This window comes from Triturus cristatus, chromosome 10, assembly GCF_964204655.1.
Source record: "Triturus cristatus chromosome 10, aTriCri1.1, whole genome shotgun sequence".
NCBI classification, from domain to species: domain Eukaryota; kingdom Metazoa; phylum Chordata; class Amphibia; order Caudata; family Salamandridae; genus Triturus; species Triturus cristatus.
In genome coordinates, this window is record NC_140593.1 from 148,109,026 (window position 1) to 148,131,072 (window position 22,047).

The following is a 22,047-nucleotide window of genomic DNA, read 5'->3' on the forward strand; positions in this document are numbered from 1 at the left end:
GTAACCCAAGACCCCTGGGTGTTAGATACTGTCAAGGGCTACAAAATAGAATTCATAGATTCACCCATTCAGAAAAGAATTCCCAGAGAAATTCGTTTTTCAAAAAAAGACTCCGCTCTAGTCTCTCAGGAGATAAAGGAACTTTTCACAAAAGGTGCGATACGAGAAGGGAAAGAGATTGGCTTCATCAGCAATGTATTTCTAGTAGAAAAGAAGGACAAAAAGATGAGACCTGTGATAAATCTAAAAGAACTAAATCAATGGGTGGTCTATCGCCACTTCAAAATGGAGGGGATCTACCTCCTCAGGGACATCCTAAGGAAAGGAGACTGGCTCACTCGCCTAGACCTAAAGGACGCCTACCTAACCATCCCCATATGGCCCGCACACCAAAAATTCCTCCAGTTTCTATGGGAAGGCAAACTATGGCAGTTTTTAAGCCTCCCCTTCGGTCTATCCTCAGCCCCTTGGAGCTTTACCAAGATCCTTCGTCCAGTAGCGGCTTGGCTAAGAAACAAAAGAATAAGACTAATTTTATATCTGGACGACATTTTATTAATGGCTCAGTCCAAAGAAGTAGCCTCTCAACACACAGTTCTGACTATAAAACTTTTAGAACACTTGGGTTTCGTGATAAACAACAAAAAATCTTCAACAAACCCAACTCAAGTCATACAGTTCCTCGGTTTTACGGTAGATACACTTCAGACAGAATTAAAACTCCCCGGAGAGAAACTCAGAAAAGAGCTAAGGAAAATTCTAAGGAAACAATCCTTTCCCCTAAGGTCTTTAGCCAGACTATTGGGCCTCCTGTCCTCGACTATCCAGGCCATATATCCGGGCCCTCTATATTACCGGGCCCTTCAGAGACTCAAGGCAAAAGCCCTGAGAAACAATCCTTCCTACTCTCAGAACGTATACCTAGACTCAGACTTCAGGAAAGAGATACTCTGGTGGTTGAAGAATGCAGAAGCCTGGAGGAACCGGACCTGATAATAGACTCCGATGCGAGCCTAGAAGGATGGGGTGCCACGTGCGGTGACTCGTCAACAGGGGGCCTCTGGACTTCTCAAGAGAAAGAGTTACATATCAACTGCCTAGAACTACTGGCAGGATCCTTTGCAATCCGGAGCTTTACCACGGATATGATCAAGTGTTCAATCATGCTTCGCATGGACAACGTCTCCGCTGTGAGATACGTGAACAAGATGGGGGGTCCTCACTCCAAAGGTCTTTCGTACCTGGCCAAGAATTTCTGGGGCTATTGTCTCAACAAAGGCATCTCTGTGGTTGCAGAACACATTCCAGGCCTGAACAACGGGGTAGCAGACTGGTTCTCCAAGAATTTCAAAGATTCCAGCAATTGGAAACTGAACAGACAAGTTTTCCTGTCCATTCAATCCTTATGGGGTCCCTTTGGAATAGATCTGTTCGCAGACAGACTCAACACTCAACTACCGAATTTCTTCAGCTAGAGACCAGATCCTAAGGCCTTAGCGGTAGATGCCTTCCTTCAGAACTGGCTTGGTCTGAAACCTTATGCCTTCCCGCCTTTTGCCATGCTCCCACGTTTTCTTGTTCAAGTTCGGAGAAACAAGGATCCAGTGGTAGTAGTAACCCCCCTTTGGAGATCCCAAGCTTGGTTTCCAATTCTGATGGAAATGAGCATAGACTTTCCAATACTCATTCCCCCCTTCGGGGCGATAATCACAGGTCCTCACGGAGAACGCCACCCCCTTGTGACTCAGGGCCTTCTGCCATTGATGGCTTGAAGGATTTCAGGAGACAATGGCGTCTCTCAGGCATTTCGGAGAACGCTTTCAGACTCATATCAGAGTCCTGGGCACCTGGGACAAGGAAAGCTTATGGACTGGCTTGGCGTAAATAGGTTTGTTGGTGCGTTCGACGGAATTACGATCCCATTTCAGTCGGTCTAATTCAAGTTATTAATTTCATGTCTGAAATCTTCGCTTCAGGCCTGGCTTATCGTACTGTTAACGTCTATAGATCGGCCATTGCAGCAGGTCACTGCCTAGTAGACGGTACCTTGTTAGGGCAAAACTTGCTAAGGAAGAAGCCTATGCGTAGTATGCGTGTTTTAAATCCACCTTTACCCACAAATTCCACTTTATGGGATGTCAGAGATGTTCTTAGACTAATTACAAGTTGGGGCGAGAATTCTTCCCTCTCTATAAAAAGACTCTCCTATAAACTTACTGTTTTATTATGTCTTGTCTCCTTCAGGCGAACATCGGACGTCAAAGCCTTAGACATCTCTTGTAGGGCTTTTCAACCTGAGGGAGTTTGTTTCTTCCTTAAAAAAAGGACTAAAACCATGTCAACTTCTGTCTTCTATAACTCTTTCCCTCAGAACGAAAGCTTGTGTGTTGTCAAATGTTTATTAGAATATGAAAAAAGAACATTAGGGTTGAGAAGTTCTGCTGATCAATTATTAATATCTCACAGATTCCCTCATAGAGCGGTTTCTTCCCCCACCTTAGCTAGATGGGTTAAGGATGTTATGAAAGAAGCTGGAATCGATACTTCCATTTTTTTTGCTCATTCTCTCAGAGGTGCTTCAGCTTCAAAAGCTTTTGTTTTGGGTGGTGGGCTTCAAGATATTCTTAGGGCCGCAGACTGATCAAATAAATGGATTTTCAAAAGTTGTTATGTTGGCCTCCGTGTCATGCCATAAAATGCCATAAAATTTAGATTTTTCACAGCCTGGTGGGCAGAAAATATGGATTTTATGAAGAACACGGAGGCCAAGATTATCCCTCCACATTTGAACCCACCCTTGTAATATATTTCTGTTCTCTTTTCTTACAGATTAAATGGTTTCTGAGACCTTTCAGATGTCTTCTCTAAGAAAGTTATTTGAAAAGAATTTTAAAGTTATCTTGTTCGCTGCACAAAGAAGGGAGATGACTACGTGCACATGGACTTTATACTGTGTTGGAATGTTTATGAAGTTCTAGATCTCTTCATTGTTGCTGCTGTGAGCTGTGCAATAAAGGAGATTTGCATAATCTTGGCCTCTGTGTCCTTAATAAAATCCAGATTTTCTGCCCACCAGGCTGTGAAAAATCTAAATTTTGTAGCAATTACATACTTATATACCAAACGCCATAGCCATGGAATTGAATGATTCCAGTGGTTTTACGTGAAAGTGGCCTAGATTCCTGTTCTACATGAAACAACACTATAGCATTATCGGCAGTTAAACATGAGGGTTTTTTTTTTCAAAGTGCACGTTCTGAACTCGTGTATTTGAAGGTGTTCACCTGTTTATATTGAACAGAAATAAGGCTCAGTGAAATAGTTTATTTGCCTAGGATCCTACACTTTGGCGAAGTAGGGGACTTCAAAGGTTAATACTTTGTCTATAATTCTTGCAGGATGAGGTAAAGGAGGGTTGGTGTGATTTGCAGAATCTACTTTTTGGGCAGTGTTGCTACATACACAAACCTTGCCCTAGAACATAACATAACATCACTTTCACCCCGGACACGCACTGCATTACACCTTTGTTTTCGGCTCAGAGAGATTTGCTGGGATTCGTATCTGGTTCCCCTTGTATAGTCGGCATCTGTATTTACTAGGCCATATCGCCTCATGCCCAGTTCTTTATTGGGCTCGGGGACCCCGGAGTGAGCCAGGCTCAAGCGTTCAGTGGCTGGCTCATCCCACCTCTAGGTGACACCTGCATTTCTGAACGAGGACTGGTGGAAGCAGACATTAGTTATCGATTCTTTCTAGTTACTGCCGAATTTCTTTTTGCTTGTTTTATTGGACACTGCTTTAGAACACTTTATCATTAAAAAGTCGTAAATGCGCTTCAATTATATTGTATGTTCAGCAATCTGCTATATGCACGTGTACCATTGTTACACTACCTGTACAAATCACCACTACAAAAATCAAGCAAGTACAGATTATTCGCGGAACGACCCCCGGTCCATCGTGTCGTTTTTCGTGTTAGATGCACTTCGGATGTGAACGTCACCACTCTGATCTCTGTATCTGTGGAGTAATTAATAAGACACGTTGATTAAAATTGTATCTGTTGAGTTGATAACAGTGGTTTGTTTTGTAGCCATATGAAATATTTTGTTACCCTTCGATTTTATTGTCAGTGCCTCTACATGGTTCTCTCTCTGACTCACTGTCTCCCTCACACAGTTATTACTTCCGTTTTGTAAATTTCTGTTGTTCTGTAGATCATTCTGTCTCTGAGTCACTTTTCTCTTTCACTCGACTGTATCCCCCCTTTTCTCATTGCATTCTTTTCTTTAGCGACCTCGTTTCTACTGTTTTTCTGTCTCTATCTTCCGCATTCTCCCGCTCATCCCCCTTTGTCCTTCCCTTCTCTATCTCCCTCTCTTGGCCCCTATAATTTGTCTCCACGTTTCTCAAACACACTATTTCTCAATTTTCTCTCTCGCTGTCTGTCTTTCCTTATCTTTATGCCTCTCTTGCTTGCTTCCTCATTCTCTCCCATGCCCCTCTCTCTTCGTCCCTATCATGTCTCACTGCCCCTGATTCTCTTTCTCATTGTGTTCTCTTTGCCCCTTCTTAATTTGTCTCCCATCTCCCGCCCTCTGGTTCTCTCTCACGCAAACACACACAATGATTCCGGTTCCCCCTCTCTTAGCCTCGCTCTCTCGCGTAGCCTATCTTAGTCCCTCCGCTCTGACTAAAGCAGACACATAGCGTCTGTATGAGGGCGGGGTAGCCTTCTGATACGCTTTTCACGTCTTCAATTGCTATAAAGTGTGTATCTTCCGATCCAATGGTCAATAAGCATGTGTCGCGTTGGACTGCCCACTTTTGAAGTGGGGGTTGCGCGCCCAAAAATTAAGAGGCGAGCCGAGTTTGACTGGGCTCAATGCGACCATGCACGAGCCAAGCCCTGAAAATGTTTGACACGTAAATTGTGCAGCATACACCGTATTAAATATAATCAATACTCTTTAAAAAAAAAATTACTTTCTTTAACACATAGAAGCGTTTAAACCTAGTAAATCAGATCATTGAGAGGCACTTGTTAAAAGTGGCCGTTTTTAGGTCTCGCTGAGTCAGCACGCATGCGCTGCTCAGAGAGACTTTAGTAGGTGAGTTTTCAAAGTGCTACAGGCTGGCGACAAGCTTGCGTTCACGAGAGCGTGCACACGCGCGAACCGCCAGACTTCAGTGCCATCTGTCTTTCCTCTTGCTTGCTCCCTGCCTCCGCCCCTCCCCCCGCCTTCGCGCTTACAAGCGTAAGCAAATTTACATGATGCAGCATAACATAATGGCTACTGATATACATCATTTTTATTCTGCTAAAATTTCAGAAAGCCAACAATAATTTAAATCCACTTGCAAATACAACATACTGGGCGAATGCCACTCTCATGCCTGGATGCTTGCATTTGCAACAGCACCACTGCCCTCAGAGGACAGAAAATGAACAAGCAACTCAAAATAACAACACGAGTTATGTTATGTTCATTGTAAGGACATTTACGAGCAGCAGACTTGAATACTGCTTAGCCCTCCACAGAATACAAGAAAGAGAGGTTTCTTCTGCAAGCCAATAGGTAAACAGCATCTCTGAATTTTACTAACTCTTTGTCGAAATCATCAATAGAATCGGGCTACAGCGCAGAAAAATCTACAAACTCTCCTTTAGAAGTGTAAGTTGCTCCATCACCATTACACTTTTTTTCCTTCTGGATAATTGTATGTGGGTGGTGACATGAGAAACGCAAACTATTTCATCTGCAGGATGCAATACACAAATACATCAGCATTTCTACACAACATATATATCAAAATCGAACCGAAGTGATGGCTCCGTAAGTTAAATGATCACTGCTGATATCTGCACTGCTCTGCAAGTCAAATGTTCAAATCCCTGCAAAACAGACAGCCTTTGCGCCTTTCGAGGTCGGCAATCTGATCACCATTAATCTGGTATAGTAACACTGCGCATTTGCAGGGCTTACAAACGGGAATACACACACAACCACACACACACAACCACACACACAACCACACACACACAAACTACAACCAACCACACACACATAAACACACACACACACAACCACACACTCACACAACCACACACACTCACACAACCACACACTCACACACACAACCCCACACACAACCACACACAACTACACACACCCACACACAACCACACACACAAAGGGAGGAGACAACTGCAGCAGGACCTTCGGCTCGATCAGGACCGCAGAACCACCGGAAAAAGAACCCCTCGGCACGACCTGGGCAGCAACAAGTTGTCATTGGAGACATCGTGATCCTATGAACAATAGTGTCATCAATGATCTAATCCAAACTGTAAACTGTGACAAATAGCATCCCTATATATTGCAGTACTACAAAAACAGCAACAAGCATTGGCATAGCCAATAGGTCTCGCCTTTGGGACCTAAGTGTTTTGCCATGCAACAGTTGTTGTTGCACCAAGGATATTGTTCTGCATAACTAAATACTTATAAGGTCCCAAAAGCGAGACCTATTGGCTATGCCAATGCTTGTTTAACTGGGCTTTGTGCGCTTCTCGTAACAAAGTAATGCATTTTAAGAGCTGCAGTACTGGTTAACTTCAAAAGATTTCAGTTGTTTAAAACACAGACAGTTCTAGTTGGTAGAAAGGAAACCCAGAACTGGAATATTTTCTGCCTAGAGAACATGGACATCAATTCACCAAAATGCCAGGGGTAGCAGAAGTGACATCATGCGCCATTTGACCTTCTCTTGCACACACATAAACACACATTCACACCTTCTCCACGTAAACACACTCTCAACCACAAGCATGCACACAACATAACGTTACATTTTTCAACATTTATTAATATTTTTTTTGGTTATGCTACAAAGCATCAGGGTTGCTGTACAGCAAGGCTAATGCCCATTGGCAAAGATAGTAGGTCCCACAGGCGAGTCCACTGTCAGGTCTCGGACCAAAGCCCCGACATCTAGCCTCTTATGAACTGCGGCAGGTTTTTCGGGGCAGTTTGTATGTAGCGCGAACTCGACCAAAGGAATTGGAGCGCTTTACATGGACATCAGTTACATTACACAACGTCTCATACTTTATTAGGCACGGGTAGATTCAGTTATTAGCCCAGGATGACAAGATGTTTAGCCGCTTTACCATCTGTGGTCAAAGGAAGCGGCCATTGCCAAATAAACAATTATCGGTGCCAACAGCAACACGAATCGTCCTTGTGTAACGTCACAGGAGCTCATGTAAAGCGCTCCAATACCTTTGGGTCGATTTCGCCCTATATAAATCCTCCCCAAAATAAAAAACAGTAACTTGTAAAATAAAGTATAAATGGACTGCGGCCGCCTACTGCTGGAAGGGACATTACTTCCGGACAATGGAAGGGTACGTCTAGGGTGGCTGGTGCAGTCATTTCCGGGGCGGCCGGTGAGTCCTTCATTGGGCAAGTCCTTTTCTTTTCTACCAATTGCATAGCAGTGTGATGCGGAGTTGCCGCGCACGCCGCCCCCAAACTTGTCACTCGGTAATCGCCAGTTTTCTGATTGGTTCTCATTCCTCCTCTCCCTGTCCCGATATTTTTGAAGTATTTTTGGAAGAGAAAGCAAGTCCAAGAAAGTTGGAATTTTAATCATCCCCTGGGAGACTGGAGGTGAGCTTAAATTATAGATAGCTTTAGCCGGATTTGGGAGGGCTGTGTCGCAGCTAGTTCCTGGCTGCGGTGGCGTGGAACAATTCTGTTACTGGCATGTACACAGAGCTGTCTTGTTCTGAGGAACTGGGGGTGCCAAATTAGGGGAACTTTAGTTACCGTCTTCGTCTACATTCCTGCATCGCCGGTTCAGAAAAGCCAGTCTGTGATTTTCTGAGGTATAGTCTATTTTTATTGAGAAATTATTTTTCTAATGTCTGCTTGCTGACAGAGATGACATGTGAACGCGGTTCTTTTGTTTGACAGCTGAAACGTTACCGATAGGCAAATGTCAGGTATAATGCTTACATAACCACATTATGGAAGTTTACCCATCGTCCACTCAGCAAATACCACTGACTGGTATCAAGTCTCTAATGCACCTCTTAATACGTTCCCCTAATTTTACGTGTGTTTTTAGGTGTATTTGTTTAGCGTACAACTGACCCATGGGTCGACAGCGCGAAAGGGCTAAGAGAAAAGCCAAGTCTTAAGTTTCTTGTGGAATTCAAGAACTGAGGAGGAGGCTCTGATGTGCAAGGGCAGGTCGTTCCAGGCTTAAAGATGGGGTGGGGTGCGAGTATGAGTCCAGCTGAGCGGCGGTGTCTGGTAGGTTTGTGGAAGTTTATGCAGTTGTTGAGGTACATGGGACCAATGATTTGTTTGTGTGGATGAGGAGATTGAAATGTGCTCGTTTGTGAATTGGAACCCAGTGGAGCTCCTTGATTTGCAGTGTGATTTGTGAGTGCGGGGTGCGAGGTCGAGCCTGGCCTCCGATTTTGTATGGTCTCGAGTCTTCTGATCGATTGAACATTGATTCCAGCATAGAATGGTTACGTAGTCTAGTTTGCTGGCGAAGAGGATTGTTTATGGTTCTGTGAGTGGTCGGAGCCATTAGAAGATCTTCTTGAGCATCTTGAGTGTGTGGAAGCAGGAGACAGAGACAGAATTCACTTGCTGACCATGGTGAGTTGGTTGTTACTTTTCCGTGGATCTTTGCGTGGGTTGCCGGTAGGGTTGTGGGTCTGAGTTCAGCAGGCCACCAGATCGAGTCTCAGAGCGAGGTTTCTCTGATCAAGATTACTTCTGTCTTCTCTGAGTTGAGCTTGTGTTGAGTTGAGGCTGTTGGTTTTCTTCCATCTGGTAACCTCGGTCATGCAGGAGAGGAGATGGTCTGGGTGTTTGGCATCTTGTCGGAGAGGGAGAATATGAGGATATGATGTTGATTCCTTGGTCGTGGATGATGCTTGCAAGTGGGGTCTTGTAGGTGTAAAACAGAGTGTGTTTGAGTGAGGATCCTTGTGGAGCTCCACAAATGAGGTTGATGCATCTGAGGTGAAGGGGGCCATTGGCCAACTGGGTATGGCCAGTCAAGATGGAAAAAAAAACCCAGCAAAGTGTGGAACCTTGAATGCCAGCATTGTGCAGTCTTTTGATAATGATGGAGGTGAGAGACAGTGTGGAAAGCTGTGGAAAATCCGGTAGGATGAGCGCCATGGTATCCCTGTTTTATGGCCAATTCTCAGCGTGCCCAAGAGTGGCCATAAAAAGGCTCTTGGAGGTTACTGTCTTTCTCTTGTTAGCTACCACCTTTCTCACCTGGTACTACCCCTTGCCTCTCTATTGTTACTAAAGTGATCACCTGTTACTTAACTGTTATAATCCAGAATATGTCAGAACAATTTGAAACGGGTTAATTATCTGTGCCAAGCTGTTATGTGAAAAGCAATTAGAAGTAGAACTGCATTAGCAAGCATTCACTGGCTCTTGTGCAGTGCTACTGGTCTTTTTGTGGTTCCGTAAGTGCGACTACCATATTGCCCTGTGCTTTTTGTAAGCAGTTTGAGTCATTCTTCTGATTGATTTAAGTGGGACATAAAAAGGTGGGGGAACTATGTTTTAGTACAACTATCCTTAACACTGTCTTCCAACATATGTGTAGTGTGGCCACTTATTAAGCACTGGATTGGACCATATATCAGATAAAATATACTGGAGGTTTAATTGTACTTTTATTGATGCAAACATGTTTAAATGCTATGTGTGAATGTCTTCATCAAGATAGTGAATATTGTGACTGTACTTTTGGTGGGAAAGAAATAATTACACACTATCTGCTTTTTTTTGTCCAAAGATGGTTAAAGTCCTCTTAATCCAATGATCTGTAGGCTGTAATTGTATGATCTTGAATCTTTATAAAATGTAACCATGCATGCGAGGAAGGCTTTTAGAAGGAATTGACTATTGTGATTGCATCTGTATTGCGAAAGAGGCAATCTGCTAATCTGCACAAAAATTGACAAAGTAGCCATTGTCTATGATTTTAAGGCATCAGGTTAATGCTGGATACTTTAACATCCTGTTCTACGATGGAGGAGTAAATAGCCCTCAGCATTGTGGCATCTTATTCTGTGAAGTGTGTGGCTATTCATCTAGTACAGTAGTTGACCACAGATTAAACTACATGTATTGATGGTTTTATTTGCTTGACTGTTAATTTTATTGATGTGAAATGCTAAATATGTTCTGTATTGCTGACTTTTAACAATTATATTTTGTGTTGTAAGGCTTTTTCCTGATGACAATAAACAAAATGAGTATAGATCATGCTAGGCAGAGGATCATACTTCTGATTGCTTTAAGTGGGCTATCAAAAGGTGGAGGAATTATAAAGAGAGTATGGACTAAGAAATGTAACTAAGTGTCCTTTATAAGAGACGGGGATCATTTTAACTCTAGGTCTGGCTTAACAGACTAGAATCATGTGCTTGACATACCAACAAATATAATCTATCTATACAGAGACATTATTTGAATAGACTCAGCAAGCAACAAGATATGTGGCATCTTACATATCCCGTTTATTGTGGACTAATACATTTAATAAGGTACACGTACCACAATTTAAAGCAAAACCCGGTCTCTGACATGTTACAAAGTCACCTGTGTCTTTTGCCTTATTTGTGCATATGATAGCCAAGATGCCTACGACTTTCCACTTTAGGAACATTATTCCACTGAGCTATTTTTAGGCAGCTGTCAAGGTCCATGACTTAATGTGTGCCTCCTTCAATTCTGCTTAGGCCTGTAAATTCAATATTGTTACCTTTATTAAAATCAGGAGTGATGCAGAATGAATTGCAGTATGGTGAAATATATTGTTTTTTATGCGTCAAAAAGTTTCACAGTTGACAAGTAGATTATGGCGTGTCCAGATTAACCCTGGACGTAGTTGGCGAAGTAGCGCTACGCATAGCTACGCAAAGTGCACTTTGCAAGCTACGCGTAGCACTTCGCGAACTGCGTAGTACCCTGTTCGCACTGTGCAAGATGCCATTTTTAATGATTGCACAGTGCGGACAAGCATCCGGCACTGTGCAATCATTGGAAACGGCATCTTGCACAGTGCGAGCTTTAGTTTTCTGCCGCTCGAGTAGATTTTTACTCGAGCGGCAGCTTTCTCAACACAGACTGGTAGTTTCTCGTCGCGAGCATACGCGACCACTCGCAATGAGAAACCTGACCTCCCCGCGTTGAGAATCTTGCCGGAAGGTTTATTTTCCATGCTCATGATCGGCAACTTGATGTTGCTGATCGCGAACGAGGAAAAAGTCTTGCCGAGATGTCATTTTGCTTGCTCGCGATTGCCAACTTGACGTTGAGGACCGCGAGCAAGCAAAAAATGACCGCTGCTCTATGCGATGCGTGTTTGCACTGTGCTACGTGCAATTCGCGTAGTGCGAAGTAGCGCAGACTTCGCAAACTACGCGAGCGCAGCGTAGTGCTTTGCCCAGGGTTAGTCCAGATGAGATGTGCGTAGTAAACTGATCTCTGACCCAATGGGTTTGAATCATAGAAGACTTTTCAGTTTGTTGCTGATGTTGTTTTCTTTCCTTAAAATGAAGACAGAATTAGCTATTTTTACTATCGGTTTGTTCAGTTCACTTTTGTGTGGAAAATAGTTAGCCATTTAAGAGACCTAGGGAGTGTAAACTGATTTTATATCTCTGTTCGTCTTTTAACTGACTGGTGAATTGAGCTACACTGTATTCGGAGTGTATGTTCAGGGTGTATGTTCAAAGTGGTTGCCAGTGTCATCTCACACCTTTGCCCAGACAGGACACTTAATTACCTGAAATAAAATTGACAAGCGTGACTGATTGTTCCACAACCCTCCCTTCTGAATGTTCTTGCTTATTTCTCTAGAAATTCCAATATAAACCTGTCTAAAGACCCGTTTCTTTACTTAATGCTAAGCATTGGAAGGGCCCAATCCTCGTAAAAGACGCCCCACTTCTACTACAAGCTGTGCTACTGACCAAAATTGTATTGTATTGTAGCAATTGTTCAGAGATTCCAACCCCTGTGCGGAGTGCTGAACTGCTTACCCACACGGAAAGCAAGCAACAATGTATAGGCTGTGTAGTTTGACCGATAATGTTTTTAAAAAAAAATCTATGTGGGGAAGTGTTTTCATGCCATTTGTGATGACCACTGAACTGTGTCATAGGCTGCAGTGCCCTGCAGCTCAATATAGGAAGGGATGTGAGAGAAAGACAAGAAAATTATAATTTTAATAAGGACTGCAGCTACCGACCACCAGCCTAGCCATAAGGGGAGTAGAATGCTCAGAGTATGTACATCAAAAAGATTTGGGTAACCAAAGAAGACAGAGTGATCAAAATGCAAAATTAATATGTTTAAAAAAAATAGAAGGCAAAGGGATCCATATGGTAGCATGTGCCAGGCAGGAATGGTGTTGTGAGCAAAGGGTGCCAAATTTGAATTGGAGGCATGAGCAATAGCCTTGCATTTTTTTTTTTAAGCAAAGACACTGACTACAGCTGAACACATACACCCCATGAACGAGGAGCAAAGTGGAATAGGACACGCACTGAGATGGATCTGTCTTTCCTTACTGGAGGGGCCCAGTCAGTCAGCCTAGCACCATACACCTTGGATGCCCGCGACCTCATTTGTGGAGTTCTGCAAGGATCCACACTGAGCCTGACTTTCTTCAACACACAAATGATCACTCTAGCCATCATCATCCACTCTCACAACATCAATGTCCTCTCCTGCACCGATCACACACAACTCATTCTCTCCCTCATGGGCAAGACGTCCATTACCCAGAGCAAGTTCAGTGTCTGCCTGACTGAAATCGCCCACTGAATGAAGACCAACTGTCTAAAGGTAAAAATCGACAAGGCCGAAATTGATCCATACTCCTCTTTGCTCACATCCCACACATAGGGAAAACAAGATTGGGGGCCATATTATGCATATGGCACATTTCCCCTGTTTGCGCCATGGTGCACCTTTCAAAAGGTGTGCCTAGTGAAAACAGGGACAGTGCAGCATATTACAAAGAATATGCTGCCCCCTGGAGCAGCCGCAAACTGGTGCTGCCCTGTGGCAGCGCACTAAAGTGAAATAAGGAGCAGCTGCTTCAAAGCTGCTCTGTGTCTCACAGTGCAGGCGGCATGCCGCCTGCACTTTGAAAAGGGGAGAGAGAGCCCCTTGCAGGCTGGTGCAGCAAGTGACTGCGCCCGCCTGCCGAGTGGTGTCGGGGGCGGGGGTGTTCATGGGACCCCCTTTTTGCTCTTCAGAGGGATGCATTTAGGAGGCGCACTGAAAATGCGTCACTGTTTGTGGCACATCTTTGCACTCCACATCCATAATATGGCGCGGGCGAAGAGTCAAAATGATTCCCTCATTTGCATGTGGCCATGCTCCCATACAAATGAGGGAGCACCTTCTCATGATCGCCCGGGCACTACATGTGCAACAGTGCAAAAGCGATTTTCTTTTTCTATTTCATTTCTTTACCTTTGCAAAATTCCCAAAAAGATTAATACATGTCATGACATTTTATTCTTGAATAATACAAAACACATCAGGTATATGGAGAGATAAAAGATGAAATACAGAGTTCATTCAATACATACAAAAAATAGCAGCTCAAGTCGCCTCTTAAGTTAATGTCTATAGAAAAAAAAAAAGACTGTGTGCAATAAATATGGTAACAGATGTAAAGTTCATCGACAGACGTGTCGGTAGACTGTCATCACAGATGAAAGGACTGAGTTACGAAGCCCCTACCTGCCGCTGACCTTGATTATTCAGACTATCGAACCCTCGACTTTTAATTCGGCTAAACATTATTAGTTAACCAACCTTTCAATTGGGGCCTCTTAACTTGTACACTGAAGATTCGATATTATAAATAGCCAGTATTCTAGATCGCCAGTTAGAAAAAGTGGGAGGGTCAGGACTTATCCACTGAGGGGTAATACATAGGCGAGTGATAGCCATTGCAATGAATAAAAAGCCTGTCTCGGACCTTATTCTATTTGTCTCTGAACTATCTAATAATCCCAGAATTAAAAGAGTGCGGGTAATTGGTCCAGGGACGCCTAAAATCATATTTAAGAAAGCCTCCAGCTCCTGTAGAAAGATATTCATTTTGGGGCAAGAATAAAACATGTTTATAGTGTCAGCAGCATGTAAACTGCATCTATTGCATTTCCCTCCCCCTTCCATCCCATTTAGCTACCTTTGCTGGTGTATAATAGAGATCGAAAACAGACATAAAATGCTGGCTCATAAGACTCCCAGTTAACAGCACCGAATTCACCAACTCCAATGAATCCTCAATATCTATTGATTCGATTCCAAGTCTATTTTCCCATTTTGCATTCTGTGCATCAATGTCATCTGGGGAGGCTTGAATTAAAATTTAGTAGATCTTCCCAATCCGGGACATACCCCTCACTGTCTCCACCAAGTGTATCTTTTCTGATATCAAATCTACCCTGTTCTCCTTCTCCCCCAAGAAACTCCGTATCTGCAAATATTTAAAAAAATCTGTTTTATCCACCCCAAACCTTTCCTGCAAATTCGTAAATGACAAAAGTTGCCCTCCCCTACACAGATCACCCAAGGAGCTGATCCCCTTTCTCCCCCATCTTAAAGTAACTTGGTTCTGAAAGACTGGTGGAAGTAACCCTGTAGCGGAGAATGGAGTATAAGCATTGAAATTTTAGATCTTCAATTTCCGCCATACCTGTCTCCATACTCTGTAAGCAGCTTTCAGTGTTTTCATATATATATATTTTTTTAATAACTGGGTACCAGTATCCTGACCAAGCATCGCTTAGCTCCAGTCCCCATCCCTATTTAATATATAGACGTCCTGGCCTCTACTGGTACTTCCGCCTTATCCCCGACTAATAAAATTGTAGAATAGATGCTCAATAATAAAAAAGAAAACTAGGAATAGCCCATTCCCCCCCGCTGTCTCGGGAGGGTCAACCATTTGGCTGCCCTCCTTGGTTTACGGTACCCCTATAAAAATCTCTGACAAATCCTGTCCATCCTTGCTAAGAAGGATGATGAAAATTCTAAAGGAACCGTTCTAAAGACATATAAGACTTTGGAAGGATCAACATTTTAATAACATTACTCCCCCCAAATAGAGAGCGGTGTAAATGGTCTAGCCTTTCTAGTATTTTACTCACATCATCCATTATTGGGATGATATTCAGATCGAGGATTTTATCTACGGCAGCTGTACACTTTACCCCCAGATAAGTTGCCTCCTGAACAACTGGGAGGCCTGCAGATCGAGCAGTCCTGGAGCAAAGAATCTGTGTTTTCTCCATATTTAACTTGTATACTGATAGGATACCAAGCTGTTCGGCTAAAATCTTTACCTCTGGAAGTGCAGTGACGAAATCAACGATGAGCACTGCGATGTCGTCCACATACGTCAGTCCCCTATAGTTGGTGTCATTGACCTTTACTGCCTTGATGTTAATATTCAGCTCTAGTTTTTTTTTAAGAAGGGGTCAATTTTAAAGAGCGAAGAGCAGAGGAGAGCATGGACACCCCTGCCTCGTGCCTCTACTCATAATGAGCTAATTTGAGTCCTGCCCTGATATGCCAATTACGACTTTCGGTGAGCGATATCATGCCTTAATCGCCTGACTAAACTGGTTGCATACTCCCTTCCATTGCAGGCCATACCACAGATACCGCCAGGATACCCTGTCGAACGCTTTCTCAGTGTCCAAAAGAACTACCCCCAGCTGTGATTCCGTGGCCTGAGCCCAGTCCAAAATGGCGATAACCTGACGTACATGGTCTGTCGTTTCCCTGACGGGAATGAACCAGTGTTAGCGAAGTGATACCAAAGGGATGATGACCTTACCTAACCTGGCTGCAAGTATTTTAGAATAGATCTTACTATCACAATTTATAAGTGATATAGGTCGGTATGATGCTGGAGCCAGGTCAGGCTTCCCTTTTTTCTTAAACACAACTATAGTTGTCTTCTGCCATGAGCTTTGGGGCAACTGAAAAATGTGTAACATTTCTTGCCGCAGAGGTTTCGAAAAAACCCTATAAAATTATAGGGGAATGCCATTGGGGCCGGTAGCCTTGCGGAAAGCTGGGGAAGTTAAGGCAGTCTCCAACTCTTCCCAAGTAATCGGGGATGCAAAAATTTCATTTTGTGCATCTGTGACCTCCACCGTTTCAAGGTCCCTAAAAAAATCTTCTAAAGATTTCCCCCATGGTGGAGACACTCCCTCAGTATACAGCTGTTTATAGTACTTTTTAAATGCATTTAAAACTTCTGTTGGGGAGTCTTGTTTTTGGTCTAGATGATCTCTGATTTTCCCAATTCGATTTGCCACCTCTCGTTGTCAGAGATGATTTGCCAAGACCCGCCCAGTATTCTCCCCTAAGTCATATAACTCAGACCTATGGCGTGCATATTTGGCTGCCACCTCTGTTCCAAAATGTTGATGTGTTTCAGATTTAATAATCACAATTGCCTGCTGACAATCCTCAATGTTATGCCCCATAATTACTTTTGTCATAAGTTCTACCTCAGCAGTTCTTAACTGCTCAAACCAATTCACAATTTCCTTCTGCAGAGCTTTCTGTCGGGCGATGGAGAAGCTCAGGGTCTCCCCTCAAAGCTCTGCTTTAAAAGTATCCCAGATTATAGTTTAAGAGGCTGAGCCTCTATTATTATAAAAAAAATCCAAAATCCACTTAGCCATATGTTCATGATATAGCTGATCACCCAGAAGTTTTCTTTCAAAGGTCCAGGGCCTCTATACCACTGTTCTATACCACTCTTTTTTTGTGCCCCATTTTTGTTTTTAGGTTGGGCCTATCAATCAGCACACGCTGGTTGCAGTAGGCCTATAATGGGCTTACCAAGAACCTTGTGGGAGCTTACAGCTCACCCACGGTTTACCATGGGTTGGCTTTTTTGTCACTATAATTAGCTTTTTTAGGTCGAGCCCAGCGCAGCGTGCATGCTCTGCTCTGCTCGACTTTATGTAAGGGGCTTCAGAAAGCTCACCACACGCTCGTTCGTGTGGTCAGCTTTCGTTACAGGCTATTGGGCTTTGCGTGCGTCTTTCTAAGAAAGACAGCACGCAATTGGGCAAAGGTGGGTGCATGTCCCGCCTTTGCTCCGCCCACGGCCTATTGCTTGCGGTTACCCACATGGCCCACATCTGTTTTCAATTATCGTGCCCACACACGGGCGCGATAATTGAAAACAGATCACTCGCTGTGGCGTGCGCGCGCGTACCACTCACGGGCTGGTTCTAACCTGGCAATCATTTCCCGTCATTTAAAAAAAAAAAAATTTATAATCAAGTTCATTGAATTTTTCGGAATAAAAAACTTATTGGTAGCACACATACACATTATACAAGGACTTTGTATTAAGCGAGATACAATTGGCTCAGAAGACACTTGTGGGTGAAACCCTGCCTGCACCCGTTGCTCAGCACATACACTACCAGTTGGACCTTCACACTGGCGATAAATTAAACCATTTGCCCCATATTTTACCAAAGAGGTCTTGGCAGCCTCGGGCATCGAAAAGGGGCTCCTCTTGGGTACCACACCAGTCACCCCCCCCCACCTCCAGGCCCTCATGGTGGGCGGCTTGGCCTGGGACCAAAGCGCAGCAATATCCTGCTTTGCCACTGCCACAACCGTGCCCAAAAGGCTCTTATCGGCCCGTGATCCATCAAGGCCGTCGAACACTCCCAGGATCAGTCGCAGCGGGTCATGAGGGACCTCCCACCCAAGAGCTTGCTTAAGTTCACGCTCCACCCCTGCCCAGAACGGGGCAAGAGCGGGGCATTGCCACACCATGTGATAGAAATCGGCAGGGGAGCGGGTGCAGCGCGGGCACGCTGGAGAGGACCGCAAGCGTGCACTGAACATTTGCGCCGGGGTGAGGTAAGCCGTGTGGAGGTAGACGCAGCTTGGAGGAGGTCGTCAGGGTCTTAGGTGCCATAAGGGTGTCCCTCTAGTCCGCGTCTTCTAGGGGACCCAACCACCCCTCCCACCGGACGCGGAGCGAGTCTAAGGACGCTGGGCCATTATTCACCAAGGAGCGGTAAATCCGGGACCCCCCCCCCCCCCCCCCCCCCCCCCCCCTCTGCCCAGGTTCCCCATCATCACTTGGGCCTCCAGGGGACTAAATTCAGGAAGGGAGGTGGGGGCCGGGATATGAACTTGGAGAGCGTGCCTCAACTTCAAATATTTGTAGAATGGAGGGAGTGGCGGTGTTGTAGGTCTGCAAACGATCTGACATGGTCCCCCACCCAAACATCCCCGAGCTGCGAGATTCCGATGTGGTCCCATTTACGGAAGTGTTGGAGGGACGAGACCTCTTCTAGCCAGGCCCCACTCCAGGCCCCACTCCTCAGAGGCGTCTGCGTCGTGAGTTTCCGATCCCACTTAACATACCGTAGAGCGGTACGCCATGCTATGAGCACCGTTCTAGTGACAGGGGGGAGATCCTGGGGAACTGGGCTCCCATACAGGTACGCCTAGAGTTGCGCAAAGTCTGTCATCCGGAGCTCCACTCGGTACGCCGGGTCAGACCAGCCGCCCGCGAACCAATCGTGGATCACAATCAACCTCGTGGCCAAATAGTAGAGGTGGAGATTGGTCACCCCCATTCCTCCATCGTAGGGGGGTATGCGGCAATGTGCTAGAGACGCACGCGTTCTCCCTCCACCCCATAAAAATCGGGCGAGGACTCCGTCCAGCTCCCGAAACCAACTACCTGGGAGATGAATGGTCACATTTTGCAGGATATATAGGAAGTGGGGGAGGGCCATCATTTTGAAGAAGGCACTTCTTCCGAGGGGATTAAGGGGGAGGGTCTGCCATCTTCTGAGGTCCACCTTGGCTTTAGTGACCAGGGGTGAGATATTCAGGGCCCACTTGAGCTCCGGGAGGAGGGCCACCCACATGCCCAGATACTTGAAGGATTGCCTCCGCAGGGGGATGGTCGTTTGCCAGTCGAAGCACGCCCAAGAGGAGTGCAAGGGGACTAGAGTGGACTTCGCTGGATTGAGCCTGAGGCCGGAGACCCGTTCGAAGGCCGAAAGGACATCCAGACATCGCAGGCCCGAGCTCTCCGGGTCCGCCAGGAAGAGGAGGACGTCATCGGTGTACAGGGCAATTTTGTCGATCTGGTGCGGGTCCCAAGCCCACAAGCCCAGCCGCGAACGAGAGGATCCTGGCGGATGAGGGAGGCCAGGGGTTCCATTGCTAGTGCAAATAGGAGCGGCGAGAGCGGGCAGCCCTGGTGGGTGCCCCTCCGGACAGGGAATGCCTCCGAAACCACGCCGTTAATGAGGATCCTCGCCTTGGGGGTGGAATAGAGGACCCGGACGAGGCATCAGAAAGGGAGGCCGAAGCCCATCCTCTCCAACACGTCCCCCAGATAACCCCAATCCACCGTATCAAATGCTTTTTCAAAGTCTAGGAAAAGCAATGCAAGATACGGGGTGAGGAGATGGCGATGCGCAAGGGCGAGGTGAAGACTGCGTATACAATGCCGGGTTCCCCGGACGGGCATGAAGCCGCATTGATCGGGATGCACCAGTTCTTGTAGGTGGGGACGGAGCTGTTGGGCCATCACGGTGGCAAAGAGTTTAATTTCGGTATTAATAAGGGAGATGGGACGGTAGTCCTTACACACGAGGGAGGGCGGCTGCGTCTTCGGGAGGAATACTATGGTGGCCACATCCATCTCTGGTGGGAAGGCCCCCACTTCAACTACCTGCTTGAACAGGTCTTGTAAGTGCGGAACCAATGTGTCTCGGTAGGCCGCATAATATTCTTGGTGGTAACTGTCGGGCCCGGGCGTTTTGCCGGAGCGCAACAGTGAGATAGCCCCATGTATCTCTTCCGGGGTAAATGGCCGGTCCAGAGCCTCAGAATCTATCTGGGAGAGGTGGGGCAATTGAGTCCCGTTCAGCAGAGTTGCCATTGAGGACTGGGGAGGGCGGGCTCTGTAAAGGATTGCGTAGTAGCCCGCGAACGTCTGGGTGATGTCTTGGGAGGTGGTGTGGTGAGTTCCGGTTCCATCCCGAATCTCGGGAATAATGCGATTGGCTCTAGGATAGGACACCAGATTGTGGAGAAGTTTGCCGTTTTTGTCACCCTAACCATACACCCGCATGACAGAAGAGCGCCAGGGCATTTTAGCAGACTCCATCGAGATCTGCAGAATTTCCTCTCAGATCAGGGTGAGCTGACGGGTGGAGTCTTCACTGTAGGTGGTAGCCTGGACCTCCTCCAACTGCGCCGCCTGGGCTTCCAGCTGTGTAAGTCGGACAGTTTGTTCCAGGCGTTTCGCGTGGACCAAATCCCTAGCTACCCCGCGCATAACGGCCTTGCTGACCTCCCACAGCATGCCCGACGAGGAGACCGAGCCCGCATTCCTAAAGAAAAATTGCTGCAGTTCCTGCCCAAGGGACTCCGCGAGGTCGGAATCCTGCAGGAACCAAGCATTCAATCGCCATACCGTCCGAGCAACGCCGGGGAGGGGTGCCGAGACGAAGGGAGACGGGTGAGTGATCTGAGACACCCCTGGGTAAGATTGTGGACCCGGACATCAATTAACAGTCCACGGCCGACAGCAGTAACGGGTCGATACGAGAGTGGGTATGGTTAGCCACCGACGTGTGGGTAAATTGGACCTAGCGGGGGTTCCACACCCTCCAGGTGTCACAGAGACCCAGGGCAGAGGACCAGTCAGATAATAGTCTTGCAGAGGCAAGGGGGGCCGCCGATGGGGTACCCGTTGTGTCACAGGAGGGTTGTAAAACGGCGTTAAAGTCGCCTCCTAACACCGTCGGGCCTTGTGAAAAGTAGGAAAGCACCAGTGTGAGGCAGCGGAGGGCCAGGACCACAATGGCGGGAGGGATATATATGCATAGGAGATTAATGGGATGTCCCTCAATCCTACCCGTTGGGGCCACATAGCGGGCATGCGCGTCCGTGTCGGCTTGTGCCAAGGTAAAGGGCAGCCCTTTCCGGAGTAGAATGGCCACCGCCCGGGAGCCCCTCGTGAACCCAGAGTGCCAGACCCTGCCAAACCCGTACCGGGTGAGGAAATTACAGTGTGTGCCCAGTAGGTGCGTTTCCTGTAGGAACAGGATATCCGGTGCATACCGGTGGGCGCTTCGAAGGACCGCGGTGCGTTTTATGCGGTCTAGTAGGCCGTTGACATTCTACGAGATTACGTGGAGAGCCCTAGATAAGGTAGACACCATCGTTGGGAGTGGTATAAAAAGGAGGAGTTGCAAGCGCAGGCAGCGTCTGGTCCCAGTGTGAGCAAGTCCCCTTGGCCAGGACCTCGGGGCAGGAGGTCTACTTCGAGGTGAGCCGTGTGTCGTTGCAGGCAGCGCGTATGTGTGTGGAGCTACCAAAAGGAACAGAGAACAGTTGCCCATAGGTGGCTAAAAACAACAAACAAACTGGAGACAACGGTCTCCCTCCCTCCTTTTGCCCCACACTTCCCCCCACCCTACACTTCGGAACATGAAGCATCTGTTGCCCTGCAAAGGAAAAACAAGTTAAACAACAAGAGATTGGTCGCTAAGCTAAAACGATTAGCGGAACATGACTATGGCAGAGATGGACTCCCCTCCATGAGTTCGGATAAGCAAATTGTGAACAGCTACTGCTATACGTTAGGTCCATAAGCAACAAAGAATGTATGTTGAGTCCATGGAGTGAAGGAGGGAATAATTCCTTGAGTCATTGGAATCGAGGAGATGTGAACGGCCTCTTCCTGGGAAGTTCACAGACCATCACCCCCGGGGGCGCCTCAGAAAGTGTGGAGATGCGCACTTGTGTGTTATCGTTCAGGTGACCTCCAAGTCTCTGGTTCCGCGGAGCAACGGGCTCCTAGCCAGGTCTGAGTCAGAACGCAGACTGGTCGAGGGACCCGGGTTGGCACTCGGGTCATTCAGTGAGGAGGTCG

At 46.3% G+C, this 22,047-nt stretch overlaps 1 protein-coding gene across 3 annotated transcripts in view; it reads left to right on the forward strand.

The window, feature by feature from the left end:
* The first annotated feature begins 7,541 nt into the window (after nucleotides 1-7,541).
* The window catches only part of TOPBP1 (DNA topoisomerase II binding protein 1), a 377,252-nt gene continuing 362,746 nt past the window's right edge, over nucleotides 7,542-22,047 (forward strand). For 2 of the 3 annotated variants that reach the window (XM_085630675.1, XM_085630678.1), the window contains exon 1: nucleotides 7,542-7,679. The gene's annotated coding sequence lies outside the window, so the exon portion shown is untranslated. Of the gene's footprint in view, nucleotides 7,680-7,768; nucleotides 7,898-22,047 lie in introns of those variants that run through there. The other variant, XM_085630676.1, reaches the window with a different exon arrangement.